Here is a 15,928-nt window from a genome sequence, read left to right as displayed (position 1 = left end):
TATACAATCTCATTATTTATTAATTTATATTTACTTTTAACTCTCTGATCAACTGAATAATCATTTTATAGTGCTGTGTGTTTATTCGCAAATCGATACTTTCAGACTTTTCAAAAAATACCATTGTTATCAAAGCTTGAAACAGCTTTGCACGGAATTCTTCACAATATAATCCTGTTGATAATGAAGCAGTATTACTGTTATTTTTTAATTATTATAAATACAAAATCTAGAAAGAATTTATTATAAAATTGACTATTCAATGTAAACACAATCAAACCCTAACGGTACGACCCAACCCCTTATGAACCGTTATTAAACGGTCGTCTCAAAGTTGGAATGTGCGCAAAAAAAACCGCAAACAAACCATTTTTAAACCTAAATATAAACAAAGTAGAACTAACCGTTAATTGACCGTTGATAAACCTTGTTCAAACCCAAATATTTTAGATTAAAATAACTAACCAAAAACTAACCAGAAACTAACTTTTCGGGTCAGCATTTATCGTTTACTCATAGTTTATTTAGAGTTTGTTAGTGGTTCGTTAGCGGTTAATTCAACTCAGTTTATTTGTGGTTGGTTAGCGGTTTGTTAGCGGTTAATTATCTGATTATATATCACAGTAAAAAAATGACTGTATAAATTCGTTTATATTGAAAATAATCTGAAAATATGCATAAATAACACGGTTTTAATAATAATTTATCATTTCAGTCATATAAATATGGTTACAACATACAATATTGTATATAGACGATACAAATGAAAAATACATAAAAAGAACAGAAAAAAATAGAGCGATAGAAAAATTCTATAATTATGGATGTATATATTTAGAATCTCCAGAATCTATTTCAGAATCTCCCATAGATTGATTTCTCAAAGGACCTTCTTCTTTCCGTCCGCTTCTAACTGGTGATTCCTCATCACTAGAACCACTTACATGTGGATAACATAAACTTATGAAACCACATGCTGATGTTCTTGACGTAAATTAATCACCAGATGCCAAACGTTGTATACCAATGGAACAAAATGATCTTCAAGATATGCTGGACTGTGTTGACTTGCAATATTACGCGACAATTCAACTGCTTTGTCACGTACAACTGTTTCTTCAACAGCTGCCAATGCTTCAAGTGGTGGCTGAAATTCATTATTTTCAATTACAATTAATGTAAATAAATACATCGATAAGTTTATTATTGTCTGACTTATTTACTTGAATGTAATATTTTATTTTATTTTTTTTTCTTTTTTTTTTGACGTCTAAATAATATTTTTTTAAGTAGATGATTGATTTTATGAAAAAAAACAAAAAATCAAATTAACGTTAAAGTGAGTATGTTAGTTTTTTCATTTAAACATGTGAAAAACAAACCTAAAGTTTGCTCGTATTTATTTTTTATTATTTAATCAAGTTATATAGTCTAATCAATAATGTTAAATTGTTGAATGTCAATTCAAATAATTATCGTTTTTTTTCAAACACTTACCAATAAACAATAAACATGATCAAGTCCACCTACGAGTGGTGTGAATGTTACAAGTTGTTCAGCGAGTGCCAATTAAATTTCATCTCCATCATACATTGTCCACGTCAAAAAAGGCATCAACTCACTACGAGTACGTTCAGCACCAAGTGCCAAGGCAATCGTTGAAAGTTTTTCGATCGAATTAAATCGCAGCTATAAAATAAAAGTATATTTATTAATTGAAATAAAATAAATTCTTTATCATATTTACATTTTAAACAATCGTTTCAAACAATTGTCGATCAACTGATATGATGAAATTAATCAAAAAAAAACCGCCGTAGTTGTAACCTCACTGTTACAAATACTTGCTGACTAAGATCAAGCTGTTTTTTTTTTTCAAACATAAAAAACTTTGGTACTATTTTCAAAAATAATAATTATTGTACTTACTAGTAAATTTTCATTTTATGATTCATCTATCAAAACTGCAATTGGATAAAGGCTGTCGTTGGTTGATGAGTCGGCTGCTGCCATTATTTCCTCAACCACAAATTTATCCAAGCGAAATTTATTTATTCTCACTTTTTTAGTATAAGCCTCGGGCACAATATTGCTTTTTTTATTATTTTATTTGTTTATTTATATGATTTTCCATTGCCTTATACACTAGGGCACAACACTCTAACTTTTTTCTTTTTACAAGATAATGTATAAAAACAGTCTACGTTGCTTCCATCGATTGATAGGGGCTTTCTTTGACGGCGGACTACTGCTCACCGTCACTACTCTTATATATATATATGTGTAAGTGTTACAGTGGCGCATTAGGAGTCAATAAGAGTAATGACGGCGAGCAGTGGAGGTGGTATTTCTGGCAGGCATTCGCCGTGGAAAGAAACGCCTAACAATTATGTAACAAGCGGTGATCAAATATGTATTGGATTATAAATGTGTGATGGAAGTATGGAACTTGACAATTTTTTTTTGTAATTAAGTATCTCAACAAAACAAAGTTTTTTATTGAAATTGTGTGTATATTAATTAAGATGTGATACCAGAAAGACAAGAAAGAAATATATTTTTAACGTTGTAATTAAGTCTGAACTATTGAAAAAAAAAAATTTTAAACTTGACCCCACCTGATGTAAAATATATGTCTATTAAATACTGAAATTTTATTTGGGAAAAACCAGGTGGGGTCAAGTTTAAAATTTTTTTTTTTCAATAGTTCAGACTTAATTACAACGTTAAAAATATATTTCTTTCTTGTCTTTCTGGTATCACATCTTAATTAATATACACACAATTCGTGACAATTTCGAATACTTGACACTTTTTTTGTAAAAAAAACTTGTTTTTTTTTTTTTGTTGAGATATCACATCTTTTTGTAGAGTAAACAATTTATTTATGCTGTCAAATTAGTTTAGAGGTTATGTCATGCATACAAACAAATAATAACATACTGCAGTGCAGCCAAAATATAAAAAAAGAGAAGAGAAGTAATTGTAAAGTTTTACCAACTGAACGGAAGAAATCTGGTCGATTTGATAAAAACGCAAAGACCGTAAATATCAATTATGCTTTAAATATATATTACCGCAATGAAAAAATCTGATTTTTTTTTTAAAAAAAAGCTTGACATCGATTTATGGGATCATTACCAAACCTCAACATCCTCATTCAACTCTATCATATTTTAATTAAATTTCTAAAAGATTTGAGACGGAAGGGGACAAAATATTTGATGTATAATAAGGCACGGTAGTAGTAGTTAATCTCATCTCACACATATTCTCATCAACACATATATATTTCTTTCTCATACTTGACTCGAGGCACTACCGTGCCTCTTGATTTGTATGTGCGAGGTTGTATGTGGTTCTCCATGAATCAAAAGAACACAAAAGAATAGATTGTCATATCATGAAAATATTCAACCGATGAAAAAAAGACTTCTAGTTTCAATCTCATGCCAGAAAAATTTCTCCGCCATCAATCTCATGCCGGAGTGATTTCCCCATCATCGATCTCGTGTCGGAGTAATCCCCCCCCCCCATCCATCAATCTCATGCCGGAGTAATTTTTCCGCCAACAACCTTATGCCGGAGTAATTTCTCCGGAAATGGGCTAAAATCGAAGTAATGCCGGAGTCATAGCGGAGAAATATTTCTACCAGGGATATGTCGGATTAGTAGATGTAATCCAACCACAAACAAACCCTATAAAAACTTCAAAACTCAGAATAACCTGATTCCAATCCACGAGACTGATTGGGTCATATCGTTGTGGCAACCTCGAAGTAACCGAAATCCAACCGAAGTTATTGAACGGTTAAATAACGGTTACAGTAAACTGGTCTTCGGTTCATATAACCTTAGAATAACCATTATACAACGCGGTTAGAGACGGTTGTCTTTGCGCACATTACAACCGTCAGGTAACAGTTATCCAACCACGAACAAACCTTAGAAAAACTTAACCCTAAAATAACCCGATTCCAACTGACAAAACGGGTTGGGTCGTACCGTTAGGGAAGACAAATCATTAAATTAATATTTTTTTATCAACAGTATGTAATCCAACTCTTTTCGAAAGATCATAGTTTATTAATTATCGATTTCGTTTTAAAATGACAAATATAGAAAAAATATGAAATGATTCTTCAGTCTTCACCAACCAGTTTCTTGTGATTTTTTAGAAAATTTCCAGAAATAATTTCTAATTTTTTTTTTTTTTTTTTTTTTTTTCTAAGCCATAAATTGACAGAGAGCTGTATTAATAGAAAATTAAATAATTACATGTAACGAAAATAAAATTTGATTATCGTGAAAAAACTTTCGATACAAGGGCTTCATAATTTTTTGTCTGATATGTTAACGCGCGATGGTTCAGGGAGTAACGCACTGGTTTTTAGAAGTATAGGTTTAGATAGGTTTAGATCAGGCAGGGGTGCGAGGCTTGGTTAGAGTAGCGAGAAAAAAAAAATACAATCAATTCTTTAAGGAGGTTATGCACAAATTACTCTTTTTTTAAAAAATATAATGAGAATGTTCTGAAATTTTGTACACAAGTAGATCTTTTCATTCTGAATACAACGGTATAATTATTTTCTTATGTTGATCGGTTAAATTTTTTGTAATTAATTATTGAAAATAATATTTAACATTGGCTCTTATGGAGATTTCAACCATTTTTTTCGGATAGAAAAAATGATGAAAAAGTCTTGAAAAAAATCACACATATACTAGAAACCGAGTTTTATTGATTGCGCGAAAAATTTTCATTCGTTGATCGGTCAATTAATGAGTAATTAATTATAAACTTTACAAAAATTAGATGTGGCAACGTATGGTATGTTCAAACACACACACATACCCGCAATCCCATATATTGTATATGGGGCGCAGGCGCTTTTCACTTTATTTTTTTACAGTGTAGTCGGATTTCAGTTTTGTCTGTGACGTCAGAAGCGCCCCGCAACACCCGCAATGAATTTGTGCATAACCTCCTTAAGTGTAAAATGTATAACAAGTCTTGAAAAAATAAAAAAAAATAAAAAAAAAAAAAAAAGAAAAATATTTTTTTTAATCAAAAATAAAAACTATTTTCTCTTAGTTTAATCTATAACTTTCTCAAATTAAACGACTTACCAATTAAATTAAATTAAATGTCGCTTAATTTTAGCAACTTTCGTCTTGATTAGATCGCCTTGCTGCTTTAAATTGATTCATAATTTTTTTCAAATTAATAGATAACTTCCTCAAATTAAACGACTTACCTATTAAATAAAATTAAATGTCACTCAATTTTAGCAACTTTTGTCTTAACTAGACCGTTTTTTCTTTTGAATTGATTCATAATTTTTTTAAATTAACTTATTTATCTTTTGTTTAAAAACAATTTTTTATTAATTCAATCAATTATATCCTCAAATTAATCGACTTACCTATTAAATGAGATGAAACTTCACTCAATTTTAGCAACTTTTGTCTTAACTAGACCGCTTATCCGCTTAATTTAAGGGATATTTTTGCTTCTTTTTTAGCAAAGTTTCCCTTAAATTAATTCTCTTTTCTCTTAAATAAAAAAAAAACTATCTCAAATTAAAGCAAATGAATTGCTTTAATTGAAAAATATTTTGCTCAAATTAATACATTTGTTCTTTAAATCAAAGCCTAAAACTTTCAAGAAAAACTTTGATATATTTCAGAACTTATTCTGTCAGTGTACATAGATTTCATTATACTTAATATACGGAAAAACCTTGGAGGTGTACATGTTCATAAAGAAACTCTAAAAAAATATATACTAAGTTCTGCATAACATGCGGGAAATAAAATGATTTGGACGATCGAAAAAGCAGACACTCGCTCAAGAGTCGACCATTCAGTTTCTTCAATGCTTAATTATACTGTTTCATTTTGTTTTTCACATGCAATTGTTATTAACAAATAATTTAAAAATTATAAACAAAAAAAAAAAATATAGTCAAGTCCCCTAAGGTGCACCCTAAGTGTTCCGTAGGATTTTTTATTTTTTTTCTTGTTGTTTGATTTGTTTTTTCATTTTATTGTAAAATGAATGACTATTTTTTTTGTTTTGTTTTATTTTCTAATGTTGTTTATTTCTGTTGTTTAATAAAAAAAAAAATAAACGACCGAAAAATTTCAAAAAAATAACGGAAAGTCTACAGATGAAGCGTCATCGATTGAAACATTGCCGGAATCGATCTGACAATATTTAAAATTGGGCCCTATCGAAAAATGGAAATATTGAATCTAATAAGGCCCAAAAATTGAGAATAAATATGATAATTGCTTTTGGAAAAAAAAAAAAACATAAATTTCATTTAACATCAACTAATTCGGTTCGGCGGTTCAAAAAATATCTTGCAAAAACAAATTCTGACACTACATTTTGTTTAATAAAAAAAAAAATAAACGACTAAAAAATTTCAAAAAAATATCGTAGAGTCTACAGATGAAGCGTCGTCGATTGAATCATTGCCGGATCCGATCCGTCAATATTTGAAATTGGGCCCTGTCGAAAAATGGCACTATCACATCTGATAAGGCCTAAAAATTGAAAATAAATATGATGATTGCTTTTGGGAAAAAAAAAAAACATAAATTTCATTTAACATCAACTAATTCGGTTCGGCGGTTCAAAAAATATCTTGCAAAAACAAATTCTGACACTACATTTTGTTTAATAAAAAAAAAAATAAACGACCGAAAAATTTCAAAAAAATATCGTAGAGTCTACAGATGAAGCGTCGTCGATTGAATCATTGCCGGATCCGATCCGTCAATATTTGAAATTGGGCCCTGTAGAAAAATGGCACTATCACAACTGATAAGGGCCAAAAATTGAAAATAAATATGATGATTGCTTTTGGGAAAAAAAATGGAACCTAATGGGCTTCGTAGAAGCCAATTCGATTCATAACTTTTATTTTTATCGCGAAATAACAAAAAGTCACACGAAAAGTGAAAACATAAGTGTCCTACGGAACACTAAAAATCTGGTAACGTTTGTTGAGACGTGTGGCCCGCGTTACCGTTGAAAATTAAAAATTTTCAATACTCCGGCTAGGGCCGTGTTAAATTTTATCCGTTAAATGATTTTTGAAAGTAACAATACAATAATAGTACATTTTTTTTTGATTTTCTCAACATCAATTTTTTTTTTTTTTTTTCGCTTAAATTACGTAGAGTTAAGGCAAGCTATAACTTTTGTTAGAATCAACGGAATGACTTCATATTAGGCTCAAAAAACGTGGTTTTCAAAACTCTATGGCCAATCAAGGAGTTTATCCTGATTCCAATGGTCAATTTTTTTCTATTTTGGAAAAAAAATTTACGAAAATATTTCAAAAATTGTATTTTTTACAATTTTATAAAAACTATAATTACGGAGGCTAGGAGCCGAAAGGCTCAGCCGCAGTATTGAATTTATCCCCCCAAAAAAAAAAAACGTTTATAACTTTTAAACTAACTGTCGTAAAGACTTCGGATTTGGCCTCAAAGACGCGGATTTGGAAATTCTATCGCCCCTAATAAAAAAAAACATTACCTATTCGGCCATTTTTTTTTTTTCACGAAAAATACTATTCGTACGGGAAAAATTTATGTAAAAAAGTTATAGAACTTTGAAAAACGATTATTTCAAGTCTAATATGAAACCTCTGCGACTACTCAATTTTGAGTTAGAGCTTGTGCCGCTTTCATTTTTTAGGCAAACAATAACTCGTGATGAAATGGTGTTAGAGATTTCATATTAGGCATAAAACATGCCTACTCGAAAAATCTATCGCCTCTCCGAGAAAATTTTGATCTATGAATCACATTTTTTAGAAAAAATTTAAAAAAATCGTTTTTTTTTTTTTTTTCAAATTAGTTTTTTTTTTTTTTAAAAAAAATGACTGACTACATAATGCTTTTCCTCATAAGGGGCGATGGAGTTTTAGAAGACGCGTCGTTTGAGCCTAATACGAAGTCTTTACTACAATTTTATCAAAAGTTATTGCTTCCCTAGTTTTCGAGTAATTTCTGAAAAACACTCTAACTTTCGACAAAATCGTCCTAGATACTTTGTATAAGACTTAAAAAGCATGTGTGGTAAAATCCTACAACTTTTACTCGAAACTTTTTTCAAAAAAAATTATAGTTTTTATAAAATTGTAAAAAATAGAATTTTTGAAATATTTTTGTAATTTTTTTTTCAAAAATAGAAAAAAATCGACCATTGGAATCAGGATAAACTTCTTGAGTGGCAATAGAGTTTTGAAAACCACGTTTTTTGAGCCTAATTTGAAGTCATTCCGTTGATTCTAACAAAAGTTATAGCTTGCCTTAACTCTACGTAATTTGAGCGATTTTTTTAAATTTTTTTTTAAAAATGTGATTCATAGATCGAAATTTTCTTGGAGAGGCGATAGATTTTTCGAGTACGCATGTTTTAAGCCTAATATGAAGTTTCTAACACCATTTCATCACGAGTTATTGCTTGCCTAAAAAATGAAAACGGCACAAGCTATAACTCAAAATGGAGTAGTCGCAGAGGTTCCACGTTGGACTTATAATAATCGTTTTTCAAAATTCTATAACTTTTTCAAATAAATTTTTCCCGTACAAATAGTATTTTTCGTGAAAAAAAAAAAAAAATGGCCGAATAGATAATGTTTTTTTTTATTAGGGGCGATAGAATTTCCAAATCCGCGTCTTTAAGGCCAAATCCGAAGTCTTTACGACAGTTAGTTTAATAGCATGGAGGTGAATAAGGAGTGTAAGCTTTGCTTTTTTACTGAAGCCGACATTTCGGAGTAAATGAGGGCGCTGGAATCGAACTCGAACGACAGTGTCACGTGTATTATTTTACTTACTGTTTGTTTACTTTTTGTGTTGTTTGTAGTGCAAATACTGTTAATGTCAGATTTAATCTACTTTAATTACAAATATTTTACAATAAATGGATTGAATTTAACTAATTAATAGATTAATTGTTTTTTTTAGAACTTGTGTGTTAAGTCTCTTTCTTTTGTCTGATTTATGTGTCTGAAAATTAATTTTTTAAAGTTAAACAAGGTTAGGACTGTCAATTTGTTTTTATTAATGAAACTATTAATTGATAAATGATAAATTATAATCGAATTAAAAAAAATTGTGCGTATTCGAAAGGTTATTTTTTATGCTATATTGGTAAGTGATTTCTTTGATTACCATAAATAAAATTAAATAGAGTTAAAGTATGTCAATACAAAGACGTTTTTAAGCCTAATGTAATTGTTTATTAAACATATACTAATTATTTTTTATTTTTTACTTTTTAAAAATAACATATTTTATATCCTACAGGAAATGGGAAGAAGGTGTATTGTTTCAAATTGTAATGGAGGAAGGAATAACAATAAATCTGAAGGTACTTCTCTTTTTAGTGTACCAAAGGTAATTATAAATTAAATCAAGTGAATGATATATTAATCAACACAGATTTTTTTATTAATCTTTTTAACTTCAGTCAACTTAAAATATATAATTAATATTTTTATTTATTTTCGGTACCAAACAGGATCCAGTACTTTTTGATGCTTGGAAATGTGCTGAAAGCTGATAATCCATTAGAATTTAATTTGAAAGTTTGTCCTGGACTTAGTCATAATGTTATTCATCCTAAACCATTTCAAAAAATGAATGTGAGAAGAGCATTCAGAGTGAGTATTGTCTTGATTATACTTTTTGAGCATGACAGTTTTATATTGTTATAACTATTATGTATTATTATTTTTTCAATTTAATGTAGCATAATTTATTTACAGTTTTTTGGTATTGCTGAAGGCATGGAATTATTCAAAAAACCAAGGTATAGCTGGATTGGAAGATGCTAATCCAACAATACAATTTATCAAAATAATCCATAATCTCATAGGTATAATGAACTCAAAAACACCAGGACGTAGTCTTAAATGGGACACTAATGATCGTAAGGTAAAGATAAAAATTAAATATTATATATTGTTTTTCTAAATTGAATATGTAGAGTTCCTGCTAATAATCATCTTTAAACATGGGTTTTCACCAAGTTGAAAAAAAAATCAAATATTAATTGGTTCTTTTTAATTCCTTGTAGGATCTTGAAAATTTCCTAAAGTATTTGGATGATTGGGAGGAAATTATCAAAGAAGCAGCACGTTGTGATAAAGTGAAAAACATGAAAACAAAACAATCTATAACTAATTCTACTTTGATAGGACTTCGAGTCACCGTCAAAGCAACTCTAGAAATACATGAATATTTAACGAAACTTGAAGGTGATAATTTATCAAGCTTAATGACCTGTAGATTGAACCAGGATGCACTTGAAGTGAGAAGATTTTAAATTCTAAAACATTTTTTTTTTTTAAATTGATTTTCATATCTATTTAATATTTTTTTTGCTTTAATTTTTCAGCGTTTTTTTTCAATTGTGCGAAGTGCAGGTGGGAATAATACTCATCCAACACCAATTTCTTTTGCTCAAATATTTCGTTTATTGAGTGTGTATTCTTTAATAAAACCACCAAAAGGATCTAATGTTGATTCAAATGAAACTGTCGTAACACTACTTAATCCTGAAGATGTAAAATCTAAAAAAGAATGTAGTGGAAGAGAAAAATTAAAGCTACAAATTGAATCTATTCTGGAACAACAACCAATTGGTGCTGATACTTGTGATAATGAAAGTGATGATACATTCAATTTTATTGTTGAACCTTTCGACCATGATTATGTTCGTAAATATACCGGTGATGAAGTAAAATCATACGTTTCAGGGTATATTGCCCGAAAAATAATAAAATTTACTAAATGTAATGATTGTACTCGAAATCTCACTACTGATGAATCAGAAAATAGAGACAAATTGATAGAATTTTGAGCTTTTTTATAATTTTTCGTATGAATACTCTTTGCAATCGTTATAATGATATTTATTTATCATCGAGAAGAGAAGAGACACAAATGCATACCAAAATAGCCAAGTTAAAATAAATAAATCAATTAAACTGCGAGAAAATGAAAATGTATAAAATAATATAAATAACGTATTATCAAATAAAAGTAAGAATAACTGTACACTATAAGAGATCATATTTTATTCTGAACAAACAAAATTAATTCTATCCTGAAAATTATGTATGACATTTTATTGATTAATTTTTTTATTTAATCGCTAAAAGGGTGTAATTAAAACCACATTAAAATTAATACTTCGTTTCAATTCAAGAAATTATAAAAAGATTCTCAAGAAATGACATCTCTCTAACAATTTGAGTAGCTGTAAGATGTCCTTTAACTTTATCGAAAAATAAAAATTCAGTGGAAAATTTAATTAATAAAGTCATATCATATTAATAATTAAACTGCACCTGAATGGTTAAAAAAGGTAAACATAATTGTACAGGCTAGAGTGAATAAGAATATTTTGTTCTATCTCTCTTTTTGGTCAATGGTCGATGTCAGCGCTGACTTACTCCGAAATTTAGGCTTCAGTGACAGCCTATGCTTTAACACAGTAAAAAATCAAAGCTTACACTCCTTATTCACCTCCATGTTTAAAAGTTATAAACGTTTTTTTTTTTGGGGGGGGGGGGGATAGATCCAATACTGCGGCTGAGTCTTTCGGCTCCTAGCCTCCGTAAAAAATTTTTTTGTTTAAATTTTTACAAGTTTTTTTATATGTTCTGTCAATTTTCTTATAAAAAAAATGCAAATTTATCATTAATAAAGTCCTTCATGATGTTTAAACAATTTAAAACAATGAAAAATGAATAAATTAGACACGTCTCAATTCGGTGTCGAAAGCCTGTTGAAAGGCGATCGAAATGCTGTCAAAACGCGATCAATACGGTGTCGAGACAGAGTCAATAGGTATATAGCGCTATAAAATTGAAAAAAAGTTATTTTCGCGATTGTTTAATCTTTAAATGCTTAATTATACTGTTTTATTTTGTTTTTTACATGCAATTGTTATTAACAATTAATTTAAAAATTATAAACAAAAAATAAATTTTTTTGTTTAAATTATTACAAGTTTTTTTATATATTCTATTAATTTTTTTATAAAAAAAATGCAAATTTATCAATAATAAAGTCCTTCATGATGTTTAAACAATTTAAAACAATGAAAAATGAATAAATTAGACACCTCTCAATTCGGTGTCGTAAGCCTGTCAATTTAGTGAAAATATCTCGGTAATAATGACCGAGTCAATTACCGATGAATGGTCTGAGGCTCGACAGCACCCGTATTCACGGGGCAAAATTGTTCTCATTAGGGCTTTTTTTTCCGCTGATGGCGCTTGACAAAATTTTTTTTATATAGATTTCATATAGAAAAGCTTCACAAACGCCACCATCGGAAAAAAACGCCCTAATGAGAACATCCTCTGAATACGGGTGCAGCTTTCCGACTCCAGTAGATATGCGAATCCTGTCAATCTAACCTCTCTACCTTGTATAATTCAAACTCTTATTTAATATTAAATACATGTACTAGTCAAGGTTTCATCCAGTTTAAGTTATTGTCATTATAATCTCATATTTATTTCATATTTTTCCAACTCATTTTAAGTATCCGGTGCTCGTGAATTACGTTTTATATATGCTGTCGAATGGCTGTCAAATCGCTGTCGATTGAATGCTACATTGGAGAGTCAAATCTCGCTAATCCCGATCGAATAAGTGTTGACGTATCCGCTAGGGTATAGCCACAACACTACGAAATTTTATCATAAACATATGTTCATCTGTGTGAGTAAGACGAACTAAGCAGGGCTGCCAACACTGCGCGTCGAGTCTCTACAAAACATGATTTTGTTGGGTTCCAATGTAAGTCGGGAAAAAAACAGCCACATCAAATTTTTCTATTAGAATTCTAATAACTCCGTGAGTTTTAAAGATATCGTTTTCAAAATATCGGCGATTTAAAGATAAAAAGTTATTTAATATTTAAAAAAAAAAGAAAAAAAGGTTTTTAACATTTTTGTCTGTGGCAACTTTAATAATTATTTGAGAAAAAATCGAAAATATACAAATCAAAGAGATTGAAAATACGCTTCTATTGGTTCTAACACGAAGTGTCTCTGACAATTACTTAAGAAATAAGAGCGTTTTTTAATTAATGGTAGACAAATCGAATAGTCCAATACGTAGGTGACGCGAAGTGTCCCACCTACGTAATAACTTTGAAATTTGTTTTAACTTGATTTTCAGTCTTTATTCGTTCGTCATGGGTATCACTATTGCTGTCTTTGGTTTTGTAGAAACAGGTTTAACTTTTTCACTATACGAAATTTCTCTTTTTCGTATAAATGAAAATATAACTGGTCATTGGGTAATAACGCAATCTCGCAACTTCACAGTGAAGCAAATACGTAAATTAAAAATGAATTAGTTTGATGGTGACTCTGAGGAAACATATGTCGTCAAAGTTTTAGGGAACATTGCATCAAAAAGTCATTTTATTTTAGGTGTTGGCAATAAATCCTGTGAGTTTCTCGAGAAAATACTATGTATGCGAATCAGGGATGTTGCTAAACATACACTTTAGCCTACATTCATCAAGCAATCACCTTTGTCAACAATCTGCATTTACCATGGTCAACAGAAAGAAGCAGTATGCGCACACCCAGTGGTGCGCGTAATGAAAAAGTTGATTACCAATAAAAATGAATTTAATAAACAGACTAATGGTTTCGTCGTGCCGAAATTTTTACGTGTGCGTAAAACAATAATAAATGATTTATCAATTGACGATGGAGTGGAAGAAACTGATATTAAAAAATAATATTTTTTTTTGTCATTTTTATAAAAAAATTTTGTGACTTGGCAACGTCGATATAATGGCGGAAGGCGCGTAAATTCAAATGCAATATGTGTATGAAGTTCAGTATATAAGCAACTATTACTGCTCACTATGTTTAACATGCGCTATCTTTGTCACGCACTTAGTATGACAATTTTAAAAACAGAGCGGTGTAGCCACGATTTTTACGGATTTTCAGAATTTTAAATAACGATATAAAAATATTTAAAAAATATTGATGGGTTCTTGAAGCAATTAAAATAAATATTACGTACAAATTTATTCAATAAATCTTTGTCAATGATCAAAAAAATGTGGTTGAAAATAAAAAATTTTTTTTTTTTTGAATTTGGTATATAATACTGGTACATAAATACTTCTAAACGTAAACCACATTTCTTTTTGACACAAACCAAATTCTGTTTTTTTTTATGCAGATGGCGTCTTGTTTCAAACCATAGAATGGTTTTCGTCAAGAAAAATACTTCTGAACGTAAACCACATTTCTTCTTGACACAAAAATTCTGCTTTTTTTTATGCAGATGGCGTTTTGCTTCAAACCATGGAATGGTTTTCTGCCAGAAGAATACTTCTAAAAATATGCCATTAGCTTCTTGTTACAAACGGTCGATGGTTTATAACAAAATAATTACTTACTTATTTCAAACAACAAAATTTTTGATACAAACGATGAATTAATTAAATATTTAAATTTAAAAAAAAAAAAAAAAATAGTCAAGTGTTCCAAGTTGTACTCTAAGTGTTCCGTAGGGTTTTTTTTTTTTAATTTTTTGTAACGTTCGATTTTTCTATCAATTTTAATTTCAAAATAAATATCTCTACAATTGGGCCTTGTGGAAAAATGAGACAATTCAATCTAATAAGGCTCAAAAAGTAAAAAAAAATATTATCATTCTTTCTGGGAAAAAAAAACATAAATTTGTTTTAAAATCAACTAATTCAGTACAGCGGTTCAAAAAATATCGCAAAAAAAACAAAACGTGACGCTGCATATCGTTGAATAGAAAAAAAAATAAAGGACCAAAAAATTTGAAAAAAATATCGTAAAGTCTACAAATGAAGCGTCGTCGATTAAGACATTGCCGAAATATTTACAATTGGGCCCGGTGAAAAAATGAGAATAATAAATCTCATAAGAGCCAAAAAGTAAAAAAATATATAATCATTGTTTCTGGGAAAAAAAAAAAAACACTAATTTGATTTGACATCTACTAATTCGGTTCAGCAGTTCAAAAATTATCTCAAAAAAACAAAACGTGACACTACATATCGTTGAAAAAAAAATAAAGGACCGAAAAATTTGAAAAAAATATCGTAAAGTCTACAGATGAAGCATCGTCGATTATGACATTGCTGGAATTCGCTTAAACATAAGATAGTTAGCGAGTAAACAAAAGTCACACTGATTCAAAAACCTTGGGCATACAACCCCGTGTAGGAATCGCCAAGACTCACAACACGGCCATGCATTGGCCCATCAATGGCACCCAATAATTGGTAGCCATGCATGGGCCGTTCATGGTTCATCATTGGCAAACGACTGGCCCATTCTTGTACTGCCAATTCATGGCTTTCATTCATGGCCGAGCCTTGGCTGACTCTTAGATGGCCAATGATTGCCACCCATGCATCGGCCGAGCCTTGGCTGATTCTTAAATGGCCGATAATCGGCATCAATGCATGGGCCAAGCCTGGCTGACTCTTTAATGGCCATTGCTCGGTTGCCAATCATTGGCCAATCATTGGCCAATTCCTGGCTGATACATTAATGGCCATTGCTTGGTAGCCGATCATCGGCCAAGTCTTGGTAGACTTTCAATGGCCGTTGCTTGGTTGCCAATCATTGGCCATTCTCTGGCTGATACATTAGTGGCCATTGCTTGGTTGCCAATCATTGGCCGATCTTTGGCTGATACATTAATGGCCATTGCTTGGTTGCCGATTATCGGCCAAGTCTTGGTAGACTTTCAATGGCCGTTGCTTGGTTGCCAATCATTGGCCATTCTCTGGCTGATACATTAGTGGCCATTGCTTGGTTGCCAATAATTGGCCGATCTCTGGCTGATACATTAATGGCCATTGCTT

At 30.3% G+C, this 15,928-nt stretch overlaps 1 long non-coding RNA gene across 1 annotated transcript; it reads right to left on the bottom strand.

The window, feature by feature from the left end:
* Window positions 1-966: 966 nt before the first annotated feature.
* LOC122849156 lies at window positions 967-2,451 on the bottom strand. Its single transcript, XR_006373507.1, has 3 exons — window positions 1,930-2,451; window positions 1,498-1,689; window positions 967-1,147 (listed from the first exon to the last, which is right to left on the bottom strand). It is a non-coding gene; the product is annotated as an uncharacterized LOC122849156 (long non-coding RNA).
* Between the last annotated feature and the right edge of the window lie 13,477 nt (window positions 2,452-15,928).

Source organism: Aphidius gifuensis, linkage group LG2 (assembly GCF_014905175.1).
Source record: "Aphidius gifuensis isolate YNYX2018 linkage group LG2, ASM1490517v1, whole genome shotgun sequence".
Classification (NCBI taxonomy): Eukaryota; Metazoa; Arthropoda; class Insecta; order Hymenoptera; family Braconidae; genus Aphidius; species Aphidius gifuensis.
The sequence above is the reverse complement of the archived record's forward strand: the minus strand, read 5'-3'. Positions and strand labels throughout refer to the sequence as shown.